The sequence below is a fragment of the Schistocerca americana genome, chromosome 9 (genome assembly GCF_021461395.2).
Source record: "Schistocerca americana isolate TAMUIC-IGC-003095 chromosome 9, iqSchAmer2.1, whole genome shotgun sequence".
NCBI lineage: Eukaryota > Metazoa > Arthropoda > Insecta > Orthoptera > Acrididae > Schistocerca > Schistocerca americana.
In genome coordinates, this window is record NC_060127.1 from 225,174,410 (window position 1) to 225,186,614 (window position 12,205).

Sequence of the window (12,205 nt, forward strand, 5' to 3'; positions counted from 1 at the left end):
TCAATAAGAAGGTCCGAGGGATACAGTGAACCCGAAGTGAAGCATCGGAATCGAAAACTGGACTCACAGGAGAGGTTTAAATCATAGAAAGTGAGAGTGTCAATCCTTTTATAATTCAGTCGGCATTGTGCCTTCTGTATTAAATTCGGATACAATTTCTGTGTTTCATCGTCAAAAAGAAGGTCCAAGGGATACAGTAAATCTGAAGTGAAGCATCGGAATCTAAAACTGGACTCACAGGAGAGGTTCAAATCATAGAAAGTAGAGTGTCAGTCCTCTTGTACGTAAGTCGACATTGTGCAATTTGTATTAAATTCGGATGCAATTTCTGTGTTTCATCGTCAATAGGAAGGTCCAAGGGATACAGTAAGCCTTAAGTGAAGCATCGGAATCTAAAACTGGACTCACAGGAGAGGTTCAAACCATAGAATGTTAGAGTGGCATTCCTCCTGTACTTAAGTCGGTATTGTGAACTTTGTATTAAATGCGGATGCAATTTCTGTGTTTCATCGTCAATAAGAAGGTCCAAGGGAAACAGTAGACCTGAAGTAGAGCATCGGAATCTAAAACTGGACTCACAGGGGAGGCTCAACTCATAGAAAAAGAGAGTATCAATCCTCTTGTACTTAAGTCGGCATTGTGCCTTTTGTATTAAATTCGGATGCAATTTCTGTGTTTATTCGTCTACAAGAAGATCCAAGGGATACAGTAAACCTGAAGTGAAGCATCGGAATGTAAAACTGGACTCACAGCAGAGGTTCAAACCATAGAAAGTTAGAGTGTCACTCCTCCTGCACTTAAATCGGTATTGTGCCCTTTGTATTACATTCGGATGCAATTTCTGTGTTTCATCGTCAATAAGAAGGTCCAAGGGATACAGCAAACTTGAAGTGAAGCATCGGAATCTAAAACTGGACTCACTGGGAGGTTTGAATCATAGAAAGTTAGAGTGTCAGTCCTCTTGCACTTAAGTCGGCATTGTGCCTTTTGAATTTAATTCCGATGCAATTTCTGTGTTTCATCGTCGATAAGAAGGTGCAAGGTATGCAGTAACACTGAAGTGAAGCATCGGAATCTAAAACTGGACTCACAGGAGGGGTTCAAGTAATAGAAAGTGAGAGTGTTAGTCCTCTTGTACTTAAGTCGACATTGTGCCATTTGTATTAAATTCGGATGCAATTTCTGTGTTTAATCGTCAATAAGAAGGTCCAAGGGATACAGTAAACCTGAAGTTAAGCATCGGAATCTATACCTGGACTCACAGGAGAGGTTCAAATCATAGAAAGTTAGAGTTTCACTCCTCCTGTACTTAAGTCGGTATTTTGCCCTTTGTATTAATTTCGGATGCAAAATCTGTGTTTCATCGTCAATAAGAAGGTCCAAGGGATACAGTAAACCTGAAGTGAAGCATCGGAATCTAAATCTGGACTCATTGGAAAGGTTCAAATCATACAATGTTAGAGTGTCAGTCCTCTTTTACTAAAGTCGGCATTGTGCCTTTTGTATTAAATTCGAATGCAATTTCTGTGTTTCATCGTCAATAAGAAGGTCCGAGGGATACAGTGAACCTGAAGTGAAGCATCGGAATCTAAAACTGGACTCACAGGAGAAGTTCGAATCATAGAAAGTGAGAATGTCAGTCCTTTTTTCCTTCAGTCGGCATTGTGCCTTCTGTATTACATTCGGATGCAATTTCTGTCTTTCATCGTCAATAAGAAGGTCCAAGGGATACAGTAAATCTGAAGTGAAGCATCAGAATCTAAAACTGGACTCACAGGAGAGGTTCAAATCATAGAAAGTGAGAGTGTCAGTCCTTTTTTATTCAGTCGGCATTGTGCCTTCTGTATTACATTCGGATGCAATTTCTGTGTTTCATCGTCAATAAGAAGGTCCAAGGGATACAGTAAATCTGAAGTGAAGCATCGGAATCTAAAACTGGACTCACAGGAGAGGTTCAAATCATAGAAAGTGACAGTGTCAGTCCTCTTGTACTTAAGTCGGCATTGTGCCTTTTGTATTAAATTCGGATGCAATTTCTGTGTTTCATCGTCAATAAGAAGGTCCAAAGGGTACAGTAAACCAGAAGTGAAGCATCGGAATCTAAAACTGGGCTCACAGGAGAGGTTCAAATCATAGAATGTTAGAGTGTCAGTTCTCTTGTACTTAAGTCGGCATTTTGCCTTTTGAATTTAATTCCGAAGCAATTTCTTTATTTATTCGTCAATAAGATGGTCCAAGGGGTACAGTAATCCTAACTTGAAGCATCGAAATCTAAAACTGGACTCACAGGAGAGGTTCAAATCATAGAAAGTGAGAGTGTCAGTTCTCTTGTACTTAAGTCGTCATTGTGCCTTTTGATTTTAATTCCGATGCAATTTCTGTGTTTCATCGTCAATAAGAAGGTGCAAGGTATGCAGTAACCCTGTAGTGAAGCATGGGAATCTGAAACTGGACTCACAGGAGAGGTTCAAATCATTGAAAGTTAGAGTGTCACTCCTCCTGCCCTTAAATCGGTATTGTGCCATTTGTATTAAATTCGGATGCAATTTCTGTGTTTCATCGGCAATAAGAAGGTCCAAGGGATACAGCAAACCTGAAGTGAAGCATCGGAATCTAAAACTTGACTCACTGGGAGGTTCGAATCATAGAAAGTTAGAGTGTCAGTCCTCTTGCACTTAAGTCGGCATTGTGCCATTTGAATTTAATTCCGATGCAATTTCTGTGTTTCATCGTCAAAAAGAAGGTGCAAGGTATGCAGTAACACTGAAGTGAAGCATCGGAATCTGAAACTGGACTCACACGAGAGGTTCAAATCATAGAAAGTGAGAGTGTGAATCCTCTTGTACTTAAGGCGGCATTGTGAATTTTGTATTGAATTCGGATGCAATATCTGTGTTTCATCGTCAATAAGAAGGTCCAAGGGATACAGTAAACCAAAAGTGAAGCATCGGAATCTTAAACTGGACTCACAGGAGAGGTTCAAATCACAGAAAGTTAGAGTGTCAGTTCTCTTGTACTTAAGTCGGCATTGTGCCTTTTGAATTTAATTCCGATGCAATTTCTGTGTTTCATCGTAGAGAAGAAGGTCCAAGGGGTACAGTAAACCTGAATTGAAGCATCGAAATCTAAAACTGGACTCACAGGAGAGGTTCAAATCATAGAAAGTGAGAGTGTCAGTCCTCGTGCACTTAAGTTGGCATTGTGCCTTTTGAATTTAATTCCGATGCAATTTCTGTGTTTCATCGTCAATACGAAGGTGCAAGGTATGCAGTAACACTGAAGTGAAGCATCGGAATCTAAAACTGGACTCACAGGAGAGGTTCAAGTCATAGAAAGTGAGAGTTTTAGTCCTCTTGTACTTAAGTCGACATTGTGCCATTTGTATTAAATTCGGATGCAATTTCTGTGTTTCATCGTCAATAAGAAGGTCCAAGGGATACAGTTAACCTGAAGTTAAGCATCGGAATCTAAAACTGGACTCACAGGAGAGGTTCAAATCATAGAAAGTGAGAGTGTGAGTCCTCTTGTACTTAAGTCGGCATTGTGCCTTTTGTATTAAATTCGGATGCAATTTCTGTGTTTCATCGTCAATAAGAAGGTCCAAGGTGTACAGTAAACCAGAAGTGAAGCATCGGAATCTAAAACTGGGCTCACAGGAGAGGTTCAAATCATAGAATGTTAGAGTGTCAGTTCTCTTGTACTTAAGTCGGCATTTTGCCTTTTGAATTTAATTCCGAAGCAATTTCTTTATTTATTCGTCAATAAGAAGGTCCAAGGGGTACAGTAAACCTAAATTGAAGCATCAAAATCTAAAACTGGACTCACAGGAGAGGTTCAAGTCATAGAAAGTGACAGTGTCAGTTCTCTTGTACTTAAGTCGTCATTGTGCCTTTTGATTTTAATTCCGATGCTATTTCTGTGTTTCATCGTCAATAAGAAGGTGCAAGGTATGCAGTAACCCTGTAGTGAAGCACCGGAATCTGAAACTGGACTCACAGGAGAGGTTCAAATCATTGAAAGTTAGAGTGTCACTCCTCCTGCACTTAAATCGGTATTGTGCCCTTTGTATTAAATTCGGATGCAAGTTCTGTGTTTCATCGTCAATAAGAAGGTCCAAGGGATACAGCAAACCTGAAGTAAAGCATCGGAATATAAAACTTGACTCACTGGGAGGTTCGAATCATAGAAAGTTAGAGTGTCAGTCCTCTTGCACTTAAGTCGGCATTGTGCCATTTGAATTTAATTCCGATGCAATTTCTGTGTTTCATCGTCAATAAGAAGGTGCAAGGTATGCAGTAACCCTGAAGTAAAGCATGGGAATCTGAAACTGGCCTCACAGGAGAGGTTCAAATCATAGAAAGTGAGAGTGTGAGTCCACTTGTACTTAAGTCGGCATTGTGCATTTTGTATTAAATTCGGATGCAATATCTGTGTTTCATCGTCATTAAGAAGGTCCAAGGGATACAGTAAACTAGAAGTGTAGCATCGGAATCTAAAACTGGCCTCACAGGAGAGGTTCAAATCATAGAAAGTGAGAGTGTGAGTCCACTTGTACTTAAGTCGGCATTGTGCCATTTGTATTAAATTCGGATGCAATTTCAGTGTTTCATCGTCAATAGGAAGGTCCAAGGGATACAGTAAACCTGAAGTGAAGCATCGGAATCTAAAACAGGACTCACAGGAGAAGTTAAAACCATAGATAGTTAGAGTGTCACTCCTCCTGTACTTAAGTCGGTATTGTGAACTTTGTATTAAATGCGGATGCAATTTCTGTGCTTCATCGTCAATAAGAAGGTCCAAGGGATACAGTAGACCTGAAGTAGAGCATCGGAATCTAAAACTGGACTCACAGGAGAGGTTCAAATCATAGAAAGTGTGAGTGTCAATTCTCTTGTACTTAAGTCGGCATTGTGCCATTTGTATTAAATTCGGTTGCAATTTCTGTGTTTAATCGTCTATAAGAAGATCCAAGGGATACAGTAAACCTGAAGTGAAGCATCGGAATGTAAAACTGGACTCCCAGGAGAGGTTCAAATCCTAGAAAGTTAGAGTGTCACTCCTCCAGCACTTAAATCGGTATTGTGGCCTTTGTATTACATTCGGATGCAATTTCTGTGTTTCATCGTCAATAAGAAGGTCCAAGGGATACAGAAAACCTGAAGTAAAGCATCGGAATCGAAAACTGGACTCACTGGTATGTTCATATCATAGAAAGTTAGAGTGTCAGTCCTCGTACACTTAAGTTGGCATTGTGCCTTTTGAATTTAATTCCGGTGCCATTTCTGTGTTTCATCGTCAATAAGAAGGTGCAAGGTATGCAGTAACACTGAAGTGAAGCATCGGAATCTAAAACTGGACTCACAGGAGAGGTTCAAGTCATAGAAAGTGAGAGTTTTAGTCCTCTTGTACTTAAGTCGACATTGTGCCATTTGTATTAAATTCGGATGCAATTTCTGTGTTTCATCGTCAATAAGAAGGTCCAAGGGATACAGTTAACCTGAAGTTAAGCATCGGAATCTAAAACTGGACTCACAGGAGAGGTTCAAATCATAGAAAGTGAGAGTGTGAGTCCTCTTGTACTTAAGTCGGCATTGTGCCATTTGTATTAAATTCGGATGCAATTTCTGTGTTTCATCGTCGATAAGAAGGTCCAAGGTATACAGTAAACCAGAAGTGAAGCATCGGAATCTAAAACTGGGCTCACAGGAGAGGTTCAAATCATAGAATGTTAGAGTGTCAGTTCTCTTGTACTTAAGTCGGCATTTTGCCTTTTGAATTTAATTCCGAAGCAATTTCTTTATTTATTCGTCAATTAGAAGGTCCAAGGGGTACAGTAAACCTAAATTGAAGCATCAAAATCTAAAACTGGACTCACAGGAGAGGTTCAAGTCATAGAAAGTGACAGTGTCAGTTCTCTTGTACTTAAGTCGTCATTGTGCCTTTTGATTTTAATTCCGATGCTATTTCTGTGTTTCATCGTCAATAAGAAGGTTCAAGGTATGCAGTAACCCTGTAGTGAAGCATCGGAATCTGAAACTGGACTCACAGGAGAGGTTCAAATCATTGAAAGTTAGAGTGTCACTCCTCCTGCACTTAAATCGGTATTGTGCCCTTTGTATTAAATTCGGATGCAAGTTCTGTGTTTCATCGTCAATAAGAAGGTCCAAGGGATACAGCAAACCTGAAGTAAAGCATCGGAATCTAAAACTTGACTCACTGGGAGGTTCGAATCATAGAAAGTTAGAGTGTCAGTCCTCTTGCACTTAAGTCGGCATTGTGCCATTTGAATTTAATTCCGATGCAATTTCTGTGTTTCATCGTCAATAAGAAGGTGCAAGGTATGCAGTAACCCTGAAGTAAAGCATGGGAATCTGAAACTGGCCTCACAGGAGAGGTTCAAATCATAGAAAGTGAGAGTGTGAGTCCGCTTGTACTTAAGTCGGCATTGTGCATTTTGTATTAAATTCGGATGCAATATCTGTGTTTCATCGTCATTAAGAAGGTCCAAGGGATACAGTAAACTAGAAGTGAAGCATCGGAATCTAAAACTGGACTCACAGGAGAGGTTCAAATCATAGAAAGTTAGAGTGTCTGTTCTCTTGTACTTAAGTCGGCATTGTGCCATTTGTATTAAATTCGGATGCAATTTCAGTGTTTCATCGTCAATAGGAAGGTCCAAGGGATACAGTAAACCTGAAGTGAAGCATCGGAATCTAAAACAGGACTCACAGGAGAGGTTAAAACCATAGAAAGTTAGAGTGTCACTCCTCCTGTACTTAAGTCGGTATTGTGAACTTTGTATTAAATGCGGATGCAATTTCTGTGCTTCATCGTCAATAAGAAGGTCCAAGGGATACAGTAGACCTGAAGTAGAGCATCGGAATCTAAAACTGGACTCACAGGAGAGGTTCAAATCATAGAAAGTGTGAGTGTCAATTCTCTTGTACTGAAGTCGGCATTGTGCCATTTGTATTAAATTCGGTTGCAATTTCTGTGTTTAATCGTCTATAAGAAGATCCAAGGGATACAGTAAACCTGAAGTGAAGCATCGGAATGTAAAACTGGACTCCCAGGAGAGGTTCAAATCCTAGAAAGTTAGAGTGTCACTCCTCCAGCACTTAAATCGGTATTGTGCCCTTTGTATTAAATTCGGATGCAATTTCTGTGTTTCATCGTCAATAAGAAGGTCCAAGGGATACAGCAAACCTGAAGTGAAGCATCGGAATCTAAAACTGGACTCACTGGGAGGTTCATATCATAGAAACTTAGAGTGTCAGTCCTCTTGCACTTAAGTCGGCATTGTGCCTTTTGAATTTAATTCCGATGCAATTTCTGTGTTTCATCGTCAATACGAAGGTGCAAGGTATGCAGTAACACTGAAGTGAAGCATCGGAATCTAAAACTGGACTCACAGGAGAGGTTCAAGTCATAGAAAGTGAGAGTTTTAGTCCTCTTGTACTGAAGTCGACATTGTGCCATTTGTATTAAATTCGGATGCAATTTCTGTGTTTCATCGTCAATAAGAAGGTCCAAGGGATACAGTAAACCAGAAGTTAAGCATCGTAATCTAAAACTGGACTCACAGGAGAGGTTCAAATCATAGAAATTTAGATTTTCACTCCTCCTGTACTTAAGTCGGTAATGTGACCTTTGTATTAAATTCGGATGCAAAATCTGTGTTTCATCGTCAATAAGAAGGTACAAGGGATACAGTAAACCTGAAGTGAAGAATCGGAATCTAAATCTGGACTCATAGGAGAGGTCAAATCATACAATGTTAGAGTGTCACTCCTCTTGTACTTAAGTCGGTATTGTGCCTTTTGTATTAAATTCGGATGCAATTTCTGTGTTTCATCGTCAATAAGAAGGTCCAAGGGATACAGTAAACCTTGGGTGAAGCATCGGAATCTAAAACTGAACTCGCAGGAGAGGTTCAAATCATTGAAAGTTAGAGTGTCAGTCCTCTTTTACTAAAGTCGGCATTGTGCCTTTTGTATTAAATTGGAATGCAATTTCTGTGTTTCATCGTCAATAAGAAGGTCCGAGGGATACAGTGAACCTGTTGTGAAGCATCGGAATCTAAAACTGGACTCACAGGAGAAGTTCGAATCATAGAAAATGAGAGTGTCAGTCCTTTTTTACTTCAGTCGGCATTGTGCCTTCTATATTACATTCGGATGCAATTTCTGTGTTTCGTCGTCAATAAGAAGGTCCAAGGGATACAGTAAATCTGAAGTGAAGCATCGGAATCTAAAACTGGACTCACAGAAGAGGTTCAAATCATAGAAAGTGAGAGTGTCAGTCCTCTTGTACGTAAGTCGACATTGTGCCATTTGTATTAAATTCGGATGCAATTTCTGTGTTTCATCGTCAATAGGAAGGTCCAAGGGATACAGTAAACCTGAAGTGAAGCATCGGAAACTAAAACTGGACTCACAGGAGAGGTTCAAACCATAGAAAGTTAGAGTTTCACTCCTCCTGTACTTAAGTCGGTATTGTGCCCTTTGTATTAAATTCGGATGCAAAATCGGTGTTTCATCGTCAATAAGAAGGGCCAAGGGATACAGTAAACCTGAAGTGAAGCATCGGAATCTAAATCTGGACTCATAGGAGAGATTCAAATCATTGAATGTTAGAGTGTCACTCCTCTTGTACTTAAGTCGGTATTGTGCCTTTTGTATTAAATTCGGATGCAATTTCTGTGTTTCATCGTCAATAAGAAGGTCCAAGGGATACAGTAGCCCTGAAGTAGAGCATCGGAATCTAAAACTGGACTCACAGGAGAGGATCAACTCATAGAAAGTGAGAGTGTCAGTCCTCTTGTACTTAAGTCGGCATTGTGCCTTTTGAATATAATTCCGATGCAATTTCTGTGTTTCATCGTCAATAAGAAGGTGCAAGGGATACAGTAAACCTGAAATGAAGCATCGGAATCTAAAACTGCACTCACAGGAGAGGTTCAAATCATAGAAAGTTAGAGTGTCAGTCCTCTTGTACTTAAGTCGGCATTGTGCCTTTTGAATATAATTCCGATGCAATTTCTGTGTTTCATCGTCAATAAGAAGGTGCAAAGTATGCAGTAAACCTGAAATGAAGCATCGGAATCTAAATCTGGACTCACAGGAGAGGTTCAAATCATAGAAAGTTAGAGTGTCAGTCCTCTTGTACTTAAGTCGGCATTGTGCCTTTTGAATTTAATTCCGATGCAATTTCTGTGTTTCATCGTCAATAAGAAGGTGCAAGGTATGCAGTAAACCTGAAGTGAAGCATCGGAATCAAAAACTGGACTCACAGGGGAGGTTCAAATCATAGAAAGTGAGAGTATGAGTCCTCTTGTACCTAAGTCGGCATTATGCCATTTGTATTAAATTCGGTTGCAATATCTGTGATTCATCGTCAATAAGAAGGTCCAAGGGATGCAGTAAACCTGAAGTGAAGCATCGGAATCTAAAACTGGACTCACAGGAGAGATTCAAATCATAGAAGGTTAGACTGTCACTCCTCTTGTACTTAAGTCGGTATTGTGCCTTTTGTATTAAAGTCGGATGCAATTTCTGTGTTTCATCGTCAATACGAAGGTCCAAGGAATGCAGTAAACCTTAAGTGAAGTATCGGAATCTAAAACTGGACTCGCAGGAGAGGTTCAAATTATAGAATGTTAGAGTGTCAGTCCTCTTTTAATTAAGTCGGCATTGAGCCTTTTGTATTAAATTCGGATGCAATTTCTGTGTTTCATCGTCAATAAGAAGGTCCAAGGGATACAGTAAACCTGAAGTTAAGCATCGTAATCTAAAACTGGACTCACAGAAGAGGTTCAAAGCATAGAAAGTTAGAGTTTCACTCCACCTGTGCTTAAGTCGGTATTGTGCCCTTTGTATTAAATTCGGATGCAAAATCTTTGTTTAATCGTCAATAGGTAAGTCCAAGGGATACAGTAAACCTGAAGTTAAGCATCGGAATCTAAATCTGGACTCATAGGAGAGATTCAAATCATAGAATGTTAGAGTGTCACTCCTCTTGTACTTAAGTCGGTATTGTGCCTTTTGTATTAAATTCGGATGCAATTTCTGTGTTTCATCGTCAATAAGAAGGTCCAAGGGATACAGTAGCCCTGAAGTAGAGCATCGGAATCTAAAACTGGACTCACAGGAGAGGATCAACTCATAGAAAGTGAGAGTGTCAATCCTCTTGTACTTAAGTCGGCATTGTGTCATTTGTATTAAATTCGGATGCAATTTCTGTGTTTAATCGTCTATAAGAAGATCCAAGGGATACAGTAAACCTGAAGTGAAGCATCGGTATGTAAAACTGGACTCACAGGAGAGGTTCAAATCCTAGAAAGTTAGAGTGTCACGCCTCCTGCACTTAAATCGGTATTGTGCCCTTTGTATTAAATTCGGATGCAATTTCTGTGTTTCATCGTCAATAAGAAGGTCCAAGGGATACAGCAAACCTGAAGTGAAGCATCGGAATCTAAAACTGGACTCACTGGTAGGTTCGACTCATAGAATGTTATAGTGTCAGTCCTCTTGCACTTAAGTCGGCATTGTGCCTTTTGAATTTAATTCCGATGCAATTTCTGTGTTCCATCGTCAACAAGAAGGTGCAAGGTATGCAGTAACACTGAAGTGAAGCATCGGAATCTAAAACTGGACTCACAGGAGAGGTTCAAGTAATAGAAAGTGAGAGTGTTAGTCCTCTAGTACTTAAGTCGACATTGTGCCATTTGTATTAAATTCGGAAGCAATTTCTGTGTTTCATCGTCAATAAGAAGGTACAAGGGATACAGTAAACCTGAAGTGAAGCATCGGAATCTAAATCTGGACTCATAGGAGAAATTCAAATCATAGAATGTTAGAGTGTCACTCCTCTTGTACTTAAGTCGGTATTGTGCCTTTTGTATTAAATTCGGATGCAATTTCTGTGTTTCATCGTCAATAAGATGGTCTAAGGGATACAGTAAAACTTAAGTGAAGCATCGGAATCTAAAACTGAACTCGCAGGAGAGGTTCAAATCATAGAATGTTAGAGTGTCAGTCCTCTTTTACTTAAGTCGGCATTGTGCCTTTTGTATTAAATTCGAATGCAATATCTGTGTTTCATCGTCAATAAGAAGGTCCGAGGGATACAGTGAACCTGAAGTGAAGCATCGGAATCGAAAACTGGTCTCACAGGAGAGGTTCAAATCATACAAAGTGAGAGTGTCAATCCTTTCATACTTCAGTCGGCATTGTGCTTTCTGTATTAAATTCGGATGCAATTTCTGTGTTTCATCGTCAATAAGAAGGTCCAAGGGATACAGTAAATCTGAAGTGAAGCATCGGAATCTAAAACTGGACTCGCAGGAGAGGTTCAAATCATAGAAAGTGAGAGCGTCAGTCCTCTTGTACTTAAGTCGGTATTGTGCCTTTTGTATTAAATTCGGATGCAATTTCTGTGTTTCATCGTCAATACAAAGGTCCAAGGGATACAGTAAATCTTAAGTGAAGCATCGGAATCTAAAACCGGACTCGCAGGAGAGGTTCAAATCATAGAATGTTAGAGTGTCAGTCCTCTTTTAATTAAGTCGGCATCGAGCCTTTTGTATTAAATTCGGATGCAATTTCTGTGTTTCATCGTCAATAATAAGGTGCAAGATATACAGTAAACCTGAAGTGAAGCATCGCAATCTAAAACTGGACTCACTGGAGAGGTTCAAATCATAGAAAGTGAGAGTGTCAGTCTTCTTGTACTTAAGTCGGCTTTGTGATATTTGTATTAAATTCGGATGCAATTTCTGTGTTTCATCGTCAGTAAGAAGGTCCAAGGGATACAGTAAACCTTAAGTGAAGCATCGGAATCTAAAACTGGACTCACAGCAGAGGTTCAAATCATAGAAAGTTAGAGTGTTAGTCCTCTTTTATTTAAGTCGGCATTGTGGCTTTTGCATTAAATTCCGATGCAATTTCTATGTTTCATCGTCAATAAGAAGGTGCAAGGTATACAGTAAACCTGAAGTGAATCATCGAAATTTAAAACTGGACTCACAGGAGAGGTTCAAATCATAGAAAGAGATAGTGTCAGTCCTCTTGTTCTTAAGTTGGCATTGTGCCATTTGTATTAAATTCGGATGCAATTCCTGTGTTTCATAGTCAATAAGATGGTCCAAGGAATACAGTAAACCTGAAGTGAAACATCGGAATCTTAAGCTGGACTCACAGGAGAG